The following is an 11999-nucleotide window of genomic DNA, read 5'->3' on the forward strand; positions in this document are numbered from 1 at the left end:
CACTGTGCCACAGGATAAATAAGCTAACTGCTTTAAGTGAAGTCCAAAAAACTATTAGAGATGAAAAGAGAAGAATTAATTTTAATGGGTTATAGCTTAGGAAATTTTGTGGAGGTAGTTGTTGAGTTGAATCTTAAAGGAAATCAGAGGCACACTACATAGTTTTGGCAAAAACTCTGAGGTCGGAGATCCAGGTATTCAGCAAAATAATTTAAGGATGACTGTACAATATAGGATTAAAAAGCAACCAGATTGTAGAGGGCCTTTAAAATGTTTCATTTTGAATATTATATGACAGGTGGTTTTGTGTTTTCCATTTTAATCATTTTAAGTGCACTATTCAGTGGCATTAAGGACACTTACAAAGTTGTGCAACCAGCACCACTATCCACGTCCACTTTAACTCCAACAGAAACTCTATATCCATTAAACAATAAAGCCCATTATTCACCCTCCCACCCCAACCCCGGGTAAACATTGTTTCACTTTTTGTCTCTATAAATTTGTCTATTATAGGTGCTGTATGTAAGTGGAATCATACAATACTTGCCCTTTTATATCTGGCTTATTTCACTTAGACAAATATTTTCAAAGTTCATCTGTATTGTAGCATCCATTAAAATTTCTATCTTTTTATAATTGAATAATACTCCATTTTATGTACAGAGTACAATTTGTTTATCCATTCACCTTTTGATTGATATTGGGGCTTTTTCTACCTTTGGCTGATGTGAATAATGCTGCTGTGAAAACTGGTCTACAAGTATCTGTTTGAACTCTTTCAGTTCCTTTTGGCTATATACCTAAAATTGTTAAGTCATACAGTACTTCTATGTGTTCTTTCTGAGAAACCACCCAATTGCTTTTCATAGTGGCTGCACCATTTTCTTTTTTTTTGTTAAATTCTTTTATTGGTACATTGTAGGTATACAACACAATTACATTTCTCATTGGGAACTGTACCTTTACATGATGCATCTTGGTTCTTATTTTTTCCCCATTCCTAGCCCTCCCTTCACCCCCTCCATCCTTCCCTATTTACAAAGACTTTATTTCCATTTTTTCCATTTCTCAGCATTTTTCCTTTCCCTTCTTTCCTTTCCCCTGCCCCTCCCACTACCCCTACCCCTTTGGATCTTTTCTTCCTATTTGGCATTATCGATTATTCATTCTAATCATTGGTACATTTTAGGTATACAATATAATGACATTCATCATTGGAAATTTGCACCTTTACATAGTCTCTCTTGGTTCTTATTTTTTCCCCATTCCCTGCCCTCCCTTCAACCCCTCCAGTCCTTCCTATTTACAAAGATTTTGTTCCTATTTTTCCATTTTCTCATATGAATCCCATTCCCTTCTATCCTTTCCCCTAGCCCTCCCACTTCCTTCCCCTTTGCCCCTTTTCTTCCTATTTCACATTACCTATTATACGTTTAGTCCTTATTTACACTTTCAGTTTCTCACACTAGAGAAACTATTTGGAATTTATTCATGTGTGTCCTATTTATTTCACTTAAGAGTATCGCCTCAATGTGCATCCACTTAGCTATAAATGTCTCTAATTTCTTATTTTTTATGCCTGAGTAGTACTCCATTTTATAAAAAAAACCACATTTTCTTTATCCAGTCTCCAGTTGATGGGCATTTGGGCTGTTTCCAAGTTTTAGCTACTACAAACTGTGCTGCTATGAACATGGGTGCACATATATCTCTGTGGTATGATTCTTTTAATTCTTTGAGGAAGATCCCCAGCAGTGGAATAGCGGGGTCAAATGGGACTTCCAGTCCTAGTTCTTTGAGGTATCTCCATACTGATTTCCACAGTGGTTGCACCAGTCTACACTCCCACCAGCAGTGGAGAAGGGTTCCTCTTTCCCCACAGCCCCATCAGCATTTGTTATTGGTTGATTTCATGATAGCAGCCATTCTTTCTGGAGTGAGGTGGAATCTCAGCATTGTTTTCATTTGCATCTCTTGAATGACCAGTGATGTTGAACATTTTTTCATGTATTTACTTGCTATTTCTACTTCTTTGTGTGAGAAATGTCTGTTCATTTCAGATGCCCATTTTTGGACTGGGTTTTTAAATTTGGGAGGTCTGATCTTTTTAAGTTCTTTATAGATTCAAGATAGTAGACCTTTCTCTGAGGAAAAGCAGGTGAAGATTTTTTCCCACATTGTGGGTTGTCTCTTCACACTGCTGGTGGTTTCTCTTGCTGTGCAGAAGCTTTTTAATAAGAAGAGATCCCACTTGTTGTTTGTGCTAGTTCACGGGCAACTGATGTTTTGTTCATAAAATGTTTTCCTACACCAATGTCTTCAAGAGTTCTACCTAACCTCAGTTCCAACTGGTTCAGAGTTACTATTTTAATATTTAGATCTTTAATCCATTTCAATTTTAGTTTAGTGCATGGCGAGAGATACAGGTCTAGTTTTAATCTTTGGCAAGGTGAAGCCCAATTTTTCCAGCACCATTTATTAAAGAGGCTATCTTTCCTCCAGTGAGGGTGTTTGGCTCCTTTATTGAAGATGAGATGGCTGAGTATGTCTGGCGTTGCTTCTGCATCTTCTAATCTGTTCCACTGGTCCTCAGGTCTGTTTCTTTGCCAGTACCATGCTGTTTTTATCACAGTAGCTTTGTAGTATAGTTGCAGGTTGGGGATTTTGATACCCCCCTACCATGTCTCCATTACCTAGAATTGGTTTTGCTATTCTGGGTCTCTTCTTGTTCCAAATGAATTTTTGGATTGTTTTCTCAAGGTCCATGAAGTATGCTGCTGGGATCTCAATTGGAATTGCATTAAATCTATATAGCAGTTTTGGAAGTATGGCCATTTTCACTATATTCATCCTTCCTACCCAGGAGCAGGGGATGTCTGTCCATTTTCTGATATCTTCTTCAATCTCTCTTTTCAGAGTGCTATAGTTTTCAGAGAAGAGGTCTCTGACTTCTTTCATTAGGTTGATTCCTAGGTATTTCAGTTTTTTGGATGCTACTGTGAAAGGAATTATTTGCCCTATTTCTCTTTCAGTGAATGTCATTGGTGTAGAGGAAAGCTATTGATTTTTGTGTGTTGACCTTGTAACCAGCTACTTGACTGAATTTGGTTATTAAGTCTAGAAGACTTTTGGTGGAGTTCTTGGGGTCTTTTATATAGAGTATCATGTCATCTGCAAATAATGACAATTTGACTTCTTCATTTCCTATCTTTATTCCTTTTATTTCTTTCTCTTGTCTAATTGCTGTGGCTAATGTTTCCAGAATTATATTGAACAAGAGTGGTGATAGTGGACATCCTTGTCTTGTTCCTGATTTTAGTGTGAAAGGTTTCAGTTTTTGACCATTTAGTATGATACTGGCTGTTGGTTTTTCATAGATGGCTTCTATCAGTTTGAGGTAGAGACCATCTATTCCAATTTTTTGTAGGGTTTTTATCATAAATCCATGTTGGATTTTGTCAAATGCTTTTTCTGCATCTATGGAGATAATCATATGGTTTTTGTCCTTGGCTCTATTGATATAGTGTATTACATTGATTGATTTGTGTATGTTGAACCATCCCTGCATCCCTGGGATGAATCCCATTTGATCAGGGCATATGATCTTCTTGATGATCTTCTGCATTCTATTTGCCGTATCTTATTAAGGATTTTTGCATCTGTGTTCATTAGTGAGACTGGCCTATAGTTCTCCTTTTCGGTTGGGTCTTTCTCTGCTTTAGAGATCAAGGTGATGCTTGCTTCCAGGAATGAATTTGGGAGTACTGCTTCTCTTTCAATTTCATTGAAGAGTTTAAACAGTAGTGGCAGCAGTTCCTCTCTAAATATCTTGTAGAATTCAGCAGTGAAGCCATCAGGGCCCGGGCTTTTCTTAGTTGATAAATTTTTAATTACATTTTCAATTTCATTGGTTGATATTGGGTTGTTTAGAATTTTTAGGTCTTCTTTGTTCAACTTTGGTAATTCATATGTATGTAGGAATCTGTCCATTTCTTCTGTGTTGTCCATCTTATTGGGGTATAGGTTCTGGAAGTAGGTATTGATGATCCTCTGGATTTCTGCTGGGTCTGTTGTAATTTCACCCTTTTCATTCTTAATTGCATGGATTTGGGCCTTTTCTTTCCTTTTTCTGATAAGGTTGGCTAAGGGTTTGTCAATTTTGTTGATTCTTTCTAAGAACCAACTCTTGGCTCCATTGATCTTTTGTATCATTCTCTTAGTCTCCATTGCATTGATTTCTCCTCTGATCTTTATAATTTCCTCTCTTGTATGAGCTTTGGGGTTGTCCTGCTCTTCTTTTTCTAGAAGCTTGAGGTTCAGCATCAGGTTGTTTAATTGGGCTCACTCGGTTTTCCTAATATGAGTATTCACTGCTATGAATTTCCCTCGTAAGACTGCTTTCATTGTGTCCCACAGATTCCGATATGTTGTATTGTCATTGTCATTTAATTGAAGGAACTGTCTGATTTCTTCTTTAATTTCCTCTGTGACCCATTGGTTATTCAGAAGTGTGTTGTTCAATTTCCACGTGTTTATGAAATTTTTCCAGTTTCTTTTGCTGTGGATCTCCAATTTCATCCCACTATGGTCTGATAATATACAGGGGATAACTTCAATTCCTTTGCCCTTACTTAAACATGTTCTATGTGTGAGTATGTGGTCTATGTTGGAGAATGACCCATGTGGGCTGCACCATTTTCATTCCCACCAGCAATTCACAGGGCTCCAATTTCTCCATAGCCTTCATAATACTTGTTATTTCCTGCTTCTTTAATGATAGCCATCCTAATGGGTGTGAAGTGGTAGCTCATTATGGTTTTGAGTTGATTCCTCTAATGTCAAAGTTTTGAGTTAAAGAATGATATGATCAGAAATCTGCTTTAGGGGATTACTATGGTCAACCACATGTGGCAGAGAAGACCTGCAAGGAAATGAACTAGCTAAAACTACCACGATAATTTAGTAAGACAAGAAAGGGTCATAATTAAAGTAGAGGGTTGGAAAAGAAGATATGAATGAAAGATATTTAAAAGGAAAAATCAACAGGACTTGTTAGGATGGTGAACAGCAGTGGAAAAGCAGAGAAAGGGGCACCCGCTGGAATGGGAATGCTGTTCACTGGAATCAGGAACCCAGTGTGAGTAGGTCTGGGGAGAAAGGCGGTAGGACAGTGTCCACAAGGAGCAGTATGGCAGGCAATCAGAAAAGTAACTGAAGCTCAGGGGAAGGATCCAGATAAATCTAGTGAGGCACTTTTAAATAAAGGGTTAAAAAGATTAACTCTGGTTGTGAATGAAAAGGCAAAGGCAATATGCACATCTAGCAAGTAGATACCTAAGGACAGCTTTAGTGAATCCTCACAGCAAAACCTGAGAAATGGTCATTGAAATCTTTGACCATTAATCTTTTTGGGGGGGAGGGGAGTACTGGGAATCAAACTCGGGACCTTGTTCTTGCAAGGCAGGTGGTGGAACCACTGAGCTAGATCCCTGGCCCTGTGACCTTTAATCTTGATTTGCCAATTTCATTAGATTAAGAAATGCGCTTAGGGGCCGGGGATTTAGCTCAGTGGTTTTGCCGCCTGCTGCACAAGCGCAAGGACCCAAGTTCGATCCCCGGTACCCAAAATAAAAAAAAGAAATGCGCTTAGGTGTTCTGAGTGGGTCATGGAGGCATGAACTGGGGTACTATATGTGGTCCCTAGCCTGTTCCTCTCTGACACTGTTTCCCTGCTCTGCTGCCTGGCATGAAGCCAGCTTAATATGGACTGAACCCCCTCAAGCCAGGAGCTAAATTAATCCTTTCCTCCTTAAAATTGTGTCAGGTATTTTGTCCGTCTACGGGAAAGCTAATTCAAGAACCAAAGGAATTGTTTCCAACTGAGGAAGGACCCTGTTTCAAGAAGAAACTAGTTACTGGTGTCTAATGCTATAAAAGATGGTCAGAATGAATATTAAGAAAATCACTGCTTTGAAAATAATGGTCTTTGAGTTTCAACAAGGGAGAAAGATTTGGGGGACAAATGAATAACAAGATAGCAAGAGATCTGACTTGAAAAGAGGACTTCATTCTGTGAGATTATAGGGAAATAAAAAGGGAAATAATCAAGGAACAAAACCTTTTGAATGAGAAAGGTTAATGTGGAAGTAAAGGATTTGAAGGAGGTTTCTAGATAGTCTCTAGAGAATCTAGTGAAGTCTAAAAATTACATGTCAAATTTATATGCCCTTGCTTTTTCTATTACAGAAGTCCCCCTTCCCAGGAAAAAGGCTAAAAATTAAATTTTAGAGTCTCTTGGCTCTAAAAAGTTTTAATTTTTAAAAACAATTTTAAGCAGTTTACAGAATTCTAGTTGGACATCTATCTAGTTGTGTGTTACAGCACTGCGCAGGGTCAAGATCATTGGAAAATGCTTCTGTTGACAAGTATGCCTGCGCTCTGAGAGGCCTAAAGAGTGAAGTTTTCTGAATTACACACAAGATGTAATAGCTAAATAATGTGTTATTTTTCTTGTTCATTTGTTTTTGAGGTGGGGAAAGGGTCTCATTATGTTGCCCAGGCTGGTCTTGAACTCATGGGCTCAAGTACTCTTCCTGCCTCAGCTTCCTGAGTAGTTGGTATTACAGGGATATGCCACCACACCTGGCTCTGTTAACTGCATCAAACATTTAAATTGAAGATGAAATATAGTAGTACTTTTTTTTTTTCAGTACAAGGGATAGAACTCAGGACCTTGCATGTGTGAGGCATGTGCGAGGCAGGTGTGTCGCCACTGGGCTAAATCCCTGGCCCAGAAGTACTTTGTTTTTATTTTTTTGCTTTCAGGACCATTTCATGTTTTGTAGTTGATACACGGAGTACTTTGTTTTTAAAGAGATTGCTCATCTACAAAGATTGATAAATTTAGTAGCATTAAAGGCATTTAAATAATCAATCTGTCAAGACTTTTCAAAATCATCCTTAAAGATTAAAATTACTAGTCTGGCTCAATAGCTTAGTAAAAACTAGAAACTGTAGTTATAGTTCTTTTTTACTGTGCCACAAGAAATTATGAACGTATCCAATCTCTTTTGCTACCCTGTTTTCCCCCCTGCCAAAAGAGGGCATAAACCTAAAAGTCTGTCAAGGTTCCAACTAAGACAACTATGTAGACAAGAATACATGTTACAGATGTATAAAGGTTACCTGAAAAATAAAGTAAGTTCGCCATAGAGGCCCATACCTCTAATCCCAGCACTCTGGGAGGCTAAGGCAGGAGGATCCCAAATTTGAGCCCAGCTTGGGCAAATTAGCAACTTAGCAAAATCCTGCTTCAAAATTTTTTAAAAAGGCTGAGGATGGAGCACAATGTGAGGTCCTGGGTTCAATCCCCCATACTACAAAATCAGTAACAAACAAAAACAAAGTTAAGAACACTTCTGATAAACATAACTTAGGTAAAAACTCAGCAATTCAGATTGCTTAGTGACCCAGGTACCATTTACACGATTCTCTGAAATGTTTAGACAACTAATATCAACATGATTATAGACTTGTTAGTCAAGTAGCTAAGGTATTGATAAGACAGCAACAGTGGGGCAAAAACTATGCATCAGGTGACCAATAATTTGATTTCAAAAGTAGAAAACTAATTCATACATTGCTGAAGTCTCAGTATCAGAGCAGACTAGTGAGCTCTATTTGTCACATGCTCACTTCCCCCATCCCTCCTTTTCAGTCACTTTGCTACTAATCTATATTTGCTAAGAGTCTTTACTTCTCAGGCCTGGAATCCTAAATAAAGACTTCCTAATGGATCACCCATCTCCAGGTTCTGTGGCTTCTAATCATCTAAGGCAGCACAAGTTATGATGCACATCTTCGGTTAAAACCATATATCAATTTCCCCTGTAAACTGAATTCTCTTAGTTTAACCTCAAGGTCTTCAGTTTGAGTACAACTTTATTTTCCCTCCCACACTTCTTTCCCTTCCATCGTCCCTTCCTTTTGTTTGTTTTTGAGACAGGGTGTCATTATGCACAGTAGTTGAGGCTGGCCTTGAACTCTCAATCCTCCTGTCTCAGCCTCCCTAGTGCTAAGATTATAGGTGTGAGGGCCGGGGATTTGGCTCAGTGGTTCCGCAGCCTGCCTCACAAGCACAAGCACAAGCATAAGCGCAAGGTCCCAAGTTCGATCCCCGGTACCAAAAAAAAAAAAAAAAAAAAAAAAGATTATAGGTATGAGTCACTATGCCCAGTTCTGGGCACAACTTTCTCTTTCAGGTTTATCACACAAAATTCTTCTCCCCACTCAATACCACAATAATCTGGCACCACAGGTATGTTGTTTACATGTTTTCCCTAGGCCTTCCCACCTTTATAATAATCTCCTGACCCCCTCTCTCTTCCTCCAACTGAGTGTCCCTGGCTGACACATAATTTGCTTTCAATATAGGTGAAACCAAATAATTTTTCTGAATGTATCACAATAAGCTAGACACAGTGGAAGACAGAAAGATGAGGAAGCCCTCAAAGAGTTTATAAAAGAGCTAGGCCCTGTGACACACACTTGTAATTCCAGGCACTAGGACAGCTAAGAAGAATCACAAGTTTGAGGCCAGCTTGGGCAACTTAGCAAGATCTTGCCTCAAAAAAAAAAGGCCTGGGGATGCAGCTCATTGGTAGAACAGAATCCCTAGTAATGAAAGAAGGAAAGAAGGAAGGAGAGTGCTATAAAAGAGCAGGAAATAACAGTGCTAGAGCAGGAAAGAGTGCTACAGTTTTTCTGTTCACTTTCCCAGCATGGGGACATGTTTTGGATATATTTTGAATTCATAAGCATCAACAACAGTGTCTTACACATGTAGCCACTCAGTGAATAATCCAGATCTCTTAACTCTTTTGTTTTGTCTTGATTTAAAAATATATACTTTCATCTTGGGCAAATTTTGCCCTTTATACATCTGTACCTCTTATTCTAAAGTAGCCCATTCAGGATAGCAATCAAAGGTAAGCTAATATTAAACTTGAAAAATGCTACTGCTTTTTTGCTTACTGTCTTACAATAGAGAGAAGTATCTAAAAATATGATTAATTCCATCTAGTTCATTAATTTTCTCCACAGAAAGCTTGGAGAGGTTTATTTTTGTTAAAAGATACTTAGGCTACCATAATGTTAGGTTCCTTACAAAATAATTTTGGCTCTTACTATTGCTCTCTAAAAACCATAATATTCTTTATTGAACATACAGCTACTCAGCCTCAGAAAGTTTCCAATGTATGTAACGTATTTACTATATATATACACACACACACACATATACATTTTTTTTTTTTTTTTTTTTTTTGTACCAGGGATCGAACTTGGGACCTTGTGCTTGCAAGGCAGTCGCTGGAACCACTAAGGTAAATCCCCGGCCCCCCTTTACCGTATATTTTTCAAAGTCAGGGTCAATTTTTCTCTCCCACATACTCTAGAATTTGAGAATGCTGATATTACTACTGTTACAGGAGAGAAAAATTTTTTTTGTTTTTTTTGGTACTGGGGATCGAACTTGGGTCCTTGCGCTTGCACAGCAGGTGGCGAAACCACTGAGCTAAATCCCCGGCCCAGGAGAGAAAAATTTAAATCTATCATTCTAATTTCTATAAAATTCAGGCCATATTTAGGAAAAAAACCCCACAAAAAACATGTCCCTGGGTCAATGAAATTAAAATATTGTAAAACAAAATGAGAAATCCTATCAACTTTCTGCACCTGAGGTCCTTCCCACCCAATTAAAACTTTAGGCCTGGAGTACCAAATTGTTTTAAGTTTCTATTTTCCTAGAACTTGGTGCCATTATTATACTTCATTAAATTAATGTCACTTAGGAACATTTTAGAAACTGTCATCATATATAGAAAGAAATGGAGGGGTTTAATATGTATTTTTCTTCTCCAGCTAAGTATTCATAAAAAACTAATGAAACAGTGAAAAAAAATAAGAATGAAAAATGAAACTCATAGTATGGGAAAAAAATTTTGTCAGCTTTTCCTCAAAGGACTAATATTTAGAATATATAAAGAACTGAAAAAAAAAACCCAGACCCCCCCCAAATTTAAAGACCCAATCCAGAAATGGGCTTCTGAAATGAAAAGACACTTCTCAGATGAAAAAGAAACAGCAAATAAATATATGAAAAAGTGTTCAACATCACTGGTCATTCAAGAGATGCAAATTAAAACAACGCTGAGATTCCACCTCACCCCAGGAAGAATGGTTGTTATAAAGAAATCAACCAATAACCAATGCTGGTGGGGCTGTGAGGAAAAAGGAAGCCTTCTCCATTGTTAGTGGGCGTGCAGACTGGTATAACCACTGTGGAAATCAGTGTGGAGATTCCTCAAAAAACACTAGAGGTTCCATTTGACCCAGCTATTCCCCTTCTTGATATCTTTCTGAAAGAATTAAAAGCATCATACCACACTGAGACATGCACACTCATGTTTACAGCAGCACAGTTTGTAGCAACTAAATCTTGGAAACAGCCCAAGTGCCCATCAACCGATGAATGGATAAAGATGTGGTTTGTTTTTTTTAACACAATGGAGTACTCTGCCATAAAGGATGAGCTCGAGACATTTCTAGCTAAATGGATGCACCTTGAGACCATACTCAAGTGAAATAAATTGGACACACATGTTTAAATACCTCACTGTTTCTCTGGTGTGAGAAACCAAAAGTGGAAATAAGGACCAAAATGTATAACAGATATTGGCAAATGGGAAGAAAATGTTCAAATGAGAAGGGGAACAAGGGAGGTGGGAGAGGGAAGAGAAAGAAGGGACAAGATAAAAGGGTGAGAAGGAAAAAAATGGAAACAAAGCTTTTGTAAATAAGGAGGGAAGAAGGGTTGAAGGAAGGGTGGGGGAGTGAGAAAAAAAAGCAGCAGCAAGATATATCATGAACAGGTACAAATTCCCCATGATGAATGTTATCACTATGTATATCTAAAATGTACCAATAAATGTTTTGCTTCAAAAAACAAACAAACAAAAAGAATGAAAAATGGGACCACACATAGGTGGCTTATTTTTCCTAGCATGTATTATGCACAGGCAAGAGCTGGTAACTTTAAAAGAACTTACACTTTTATCCAATGATAATTTAGAATACTGAACATAAAAAGCTAGTTTTATCTCCAAATGTGTGTGCACAATGTGTTGACAAGTGAGACAAAATCGGACTAGGTCATTATAGAAGTAGGGTGACGACTTCCTGCAATAAAATGTTTCCTTAAATAATAAAACTTGTCAAGTTGCAAATGTTTTATCGCCTTAACGTTCTGGACATAATAAAAACCACAGACGGTAATTAGCTGAAATAAGACAAAGGGCAGTTTTGCTTAAAGGCTACATATAAGTCTGGAGGCTTTGTTATAATAAATGCATAACTACTGTTCAGCGAATTTTCTTTGTTTTTAAATGCCTCTTTAAAAGGGGGCAGACAAGTTTTAGAGTTACACAAGAGGTCCATCACAGCACAATTACTAATTCAAAGGTCTTTGGATTGTCCTGCCATTTGTCCTGTGTTAAGAAAAGAAATTTAAAAAGGGCAGGACGGGATACTCTAAAAAGGAAAAAGACAAAACACACACATACATCTTGGGAACAGTTCCTTCTGCTTTGTGCCCAGATTTTTCACAGCCACCCCTTCAGTAGAACTGGTCAAGCCCAGAAAGCCCTGGAAAGGGAAGACCCTGGCAGCTTCAGCTGCAGCTTGGACAGGAGGCGAGGAGCCGGGGTTCCGCATTTGCCCAGCCTCGCCGCGCGACCCTCGACCCAAGCAGGGGTCCCCGGGGTAGGACCCGTCTCCCCCAGCCCCGTTCCGAAGGAAGAGAGGGCTAGGGCTGGGGCTGGGAAACGGCCGTAACCGGCGAGCCCCCTCGCTTCTGCGGGGCCCTGCGCCCCGTGTCGTCATCGGAGACGGCCAGGGAGGCCCGCCTGGCTCCGTCGGACCCGGCTCCTCACACCCAC

At 38.8% G+C, this 11999-nt stretch overlaps 1 protein-coding gene across 23 annotated transcripts in view; it reads right to left on the reverse strand.

The window, feature by feature from the left end:
* The window catches only part of Synrg (synergin gamma), an 87974-nt gene that overhangs the window by 75649 nt on the left and 326 nt on the right, over positions 1-11999 (reverse strand). The window contains exon 1 of one of the 23 annotated variants that reach the window (XM_021248720.2): positions 11625-11812. The exons of the other annotated variants lie outside the window; for them this stretch is intronic. The gene's annotated coding sequence lies outside the window, so the exon portion shown is untranslated. Of the gene's footprint in view, positions 1-11624; positions 11813-11999 lie in introns of those variants that run through there. 23 annotated transcript variants of the gene reach the window in all.

Source organism: Heterocephalus glaber, unplaced genomic scaffold (genome assembly GCF_053883595.1).
Source record: "Heterocephalus glaber isolate CG9 unplaced genomic scaffold, H.glaber_assembly_v1.0 deba00001564, whole genome shotgun sequence".
In the NCBI taxonomy this organism is placed as follows: domain Eukaryota; kingdom Metazoa; phylum Chordata; class Mammalia; order Rodentia; family Bathyergidae; genus Heterocephalus; species Heterocephalus glaber.